Genomic DNA, 3,670 nt, shown 5'->3' with positions numbered 1-3,670 from the left:
TGTTGGCGGTATCATGGCTTTTGCACCCTCGCTGACTTACGCTTACCAGCGTCGGCGGTTTGGAAGGTTTCTTCTGCTAACGCTCACTTTTCTTCTTGCTTATCTCTATTCACATTACCGGTAATTTTGTTGCTTTACTTTAGCTGCCGCTTTACTGTACGGTGCGATGCTGTGCCCTGCTAATTGTCTTTATGTATTTATTTTACTTTTATTCGTGTGTGTATATGTATTTGTGAGATTTTTTTTAATTGTTTCGTATTTCGTATTTATTTAAGTAGCGGCGCTAACAAAGTTGATGCCGCACAATGCTAACATTCCACTGATAAGCTGCAGGCTGCCTTTTTGCCTTATTCTTCAATTTTGCCACCAAAGTCGTCTGATGACTCACATTTCAATTAAATCAGTTCAGCTGAAAAGAAATAAATGAGGCATTGGCAATCTTCAAACAAAAATGTATCACCTTCGATAGCTCAGTTGGTAGAGCGGTGGACTGTAGCTGAGTTTCACTGCGAGTGCAAGTGATTGAAGTGGTTGTAAGAGCAGAAATCCATAGGTCGCTGGTTCAAATCCGGCTCGAAGGATTTTTTTTCTGTTTTTATTTTTACTTCCATATTTATTTTGTTATTATTGGCATTTAAATTGAGATTATTACTATTTAAGATCTAAGGATCATTAAAGTAATTAATTTTTTCCTCTTCCAAAATAAATCAGTGTCGTATTAGTACGTTAATTTGGCACGCGCAGGATGCATACTTGATAACGCAAATGCTTACCGTTTAGAGGTCAACACCTGCACTTTAGCGCTTGTCCTACCATAAATCCCATACGTAATATGGAAGGAAGCTTGCTATGCATATTTCTGAGCTTGGAAACTTGTAGTATTGTTAGGCGCCAACTGACGTTTTCACGGGAAATTGTGACATATTTTACCATAAGCGCACTCTGAACGATTTGATGTCTAAACCATATTAATGCTCCTTAGCAGCATTAACCTTCGGAAGACGTACCTGTTTTTTACGTGCACTGGGGTAAATTTCACCCCAATTCATAAACTTTTTTCCACAAACAGAGTTTTTCTTGTAATTATTTAGATAAAATAAATTTATAATGAATTGCTTCATTTAATTTATTCAAAGATATCAGATAATATAATCCAAGCATTTTATAATATTGCACACATAAAGAAATTTTTTATCGGAAATAGGCTTTGGGTTCTAGAGAAAAGAAATATATTAGAAAAATATTTTTGTCTTCAGAAAACTATATAAAAATTAGGTAGTTGTACCTAACTTTTGTATAAAATTAATTAAAATTAAAAATAAATAAATAAATAATCAAAAATCATCAATACACTTTCCTTTGACGCTGACAGAATATACAGAATATATTTGGCTCACTTTCTCTCAAAGTTGATTCTGTATATTTTTTGATTCCATTTCTATAAGGAGAGATTTTCTTTCACCCGACCCCTTTTTTAGATCTGCATAAATTCGGAGCGAGCCAACTAAAAAGTCTCCTCGGCAATAAAAATGGAATTAAATGGTAAGCATTTGTGTGCGATTATTTTTCACAAATTTCGACACACATTAACCAGACAATAATGCATCGATGGAAAAAAAATTATTACACTGCGAGCAAACACCGCCCCTTATATATATACTTCTGCTCAAATATGAACGAGACTTTATCAATAAAACGGTCCGCGGATGACATATGGCAAAAATACATTTCTTGTTGGATGGTAGGACTGTTATAAGCTTGCATGGCAAATTTCAGCGTGATATGTCACATAGTTTGTTGTCTGTGCTACTGTGAACAAGTCAAGCTCGAGTGTGTTCCTTGAATTTAACGATGGAAATTCAAGTTGAACAAAGAATTTGTTTGAAATTTTGTTATTACAATCAACGCCTTAAAAATGTTGCAGACAACCTATGGGGACTCTGCTCTATCGCGTGCACATGTTTTCCAGTGGTACAAATCGTTCAAAGAGGGCCGTACATTGGTTGAAAACTTGCCTCATGAACGTCGTCCAGCAACATCAGTAAACGACGAAAACATCGGAAAAGTAAAGGAAATTGTGCTTGAAAATCGCACAAATCGCAAAATCGGTTAACGCTGAATACTATTTAGACGTTTTAAAGCGTTTGCGCGAAAACATTCGTCTTGAAAGGAAGGAATTGTGGGACAACAAGTCATGGTTCTTGCATCACGATAATGCACCAGCTCACACATCACGCCTTGTTCGCGATTATTTGAACAAAAATAATGTTAATATCGTTCCGCAAGCACCGTATTCGCCTGATATGGCTCCATGTGACTTTTTCCTGTTTCCCAAGCTGAAGTTGCCGCTCCGTGGAAAACATTTTGAGACAATTGAAGTCATAAAAGAGAATTCGAAGAAGGAACTGAAATCCATACCGAAATCGGCCTTCCAGAAATGCTATGATGATTGGAAAAAAGTTGGCATATGTGTATCGCCTCCAATGGTGATTACTTTGAAGGAGATGAAATAAAAATTGAACAATAATTAACCGTTTGTGTTTTATTAAATCGGTCTCGTTCCTATTTGAGCAGAAGTATATATAATTGGCGCTTATATCCTTTTTGGGAGTTTTGCCGAGCTCCTCCTCTTATTTGTGGCGTGCGTCTTGATGTTGTTCCACAAATGGAGGGACCTACAGTTTTAAGCCGACTACGAACGGCAGATATATTTTCTGAGGAGCTTTTCCATGGCAGAAATACACTCGGAGGTTTGCCATTGTCTGCCGAGGGGCGACCGCTATTATGAAAATTTTTGGTGTTTCACCGAGATTCGAACCTACCTTCTCTCTGTGAATTCTGAATGGTAGTCACGCACCAACCCATTCAACTACGGCGACCGTCACCCTTTAGCACGGTAAAAAATTGAGACAATTAATTTTCGATGAATTCCGGAATGGTCGTCCAATGTCGTTAGTCATTTTTTTTAGAAAATATCGGTGCTGTGTCGCGAAATAATTAAGCAACATCCACATACACACAACTCTCTTTTTACACGAATCTCAAAACATAAAATGTTTTTTCTGAACAAAACAGGATTCCTAAAAGAATGTCTTATGAAGTAAACATTTTTCGTGTAAGATAAGGGCAATAAGTACATTTTAGAATTAAGTATAATTAATAAGTCAAACTATGTTTCAATCCATCCAATTTATTTTATTTTTTTTTATGAATGAAATAAGTTAATTTGGAGTTATGGTAATTTGTATTTGACCATTACGCGCTCCATTGCTTGTCTCTTTGCATACTGCAGTTGTCTAGTTCACAAGTATCAAATATCACTCACGTACGATGCCATTTGTAAAAAATATAATTCTTCCAATAGGGTGATTCACTTTGCGCCACCTTGTATAAAAAACTCGAGAAATTAAAAAAACAGTCGTTAGTAGCAGGCTTTGTTACAGCGAAAAACCGAAGGGAAGCTGTTAATAATTTCAATGAAACCCGATAGATAAGCTGGATATATCTGAAACAGTATCTGACATATATTTAGTATCTACTGATGATAGCATTTTTGTTCCAGTCTGTAATAAACGTATACGATTGTTATCAAGTAGCGATGAATAGTTGCAAAATAGATTTTTTTCCTAATTTCTATTTAAATTCTTATATGTTTTGTGCTTATGCATGG

General features: G+C 35.9%; 1 non-coding gene across 1 annotated transcript; it reads left to right on the top strand.

The window, feature by feature from the left end:
* The first annotated feature begins 459 nt into the window (after positions 1 to 459).
* Trnay-gua (transfer RNA tyrosine (anticodon GUA)) lies at positions 460 to 581 on the top strand. The gene is made up of 2 exons: positions 460 to 496; positions 546 to 581. It is a non-coding gene; the product is annotated as a tRNA-Tyr (tRNA).
* Positions 582 to 3,670: the final 3,089 nt, after the last annotated feature.

This window comes from Anastrepha ludens, chromosome 5, assembly GCF_028408465.1.
Source record: "Anastrepha ludens isolate Willacy chromosome 5, idAnaLude1.1, whole genome shotgun sequence".
Taxonomy (NCBI): domain Eukaryota; kingdom Metazoa; phylum Arthropoda; class Insecta; order Diptera; family Tephritidae; genus Anastrepha; species Anastrepha ludens.
Note: the sequence above shows the minus strand (reverse complement) of the source record. Positions and strands in the feature narration are given on the sequence as shown.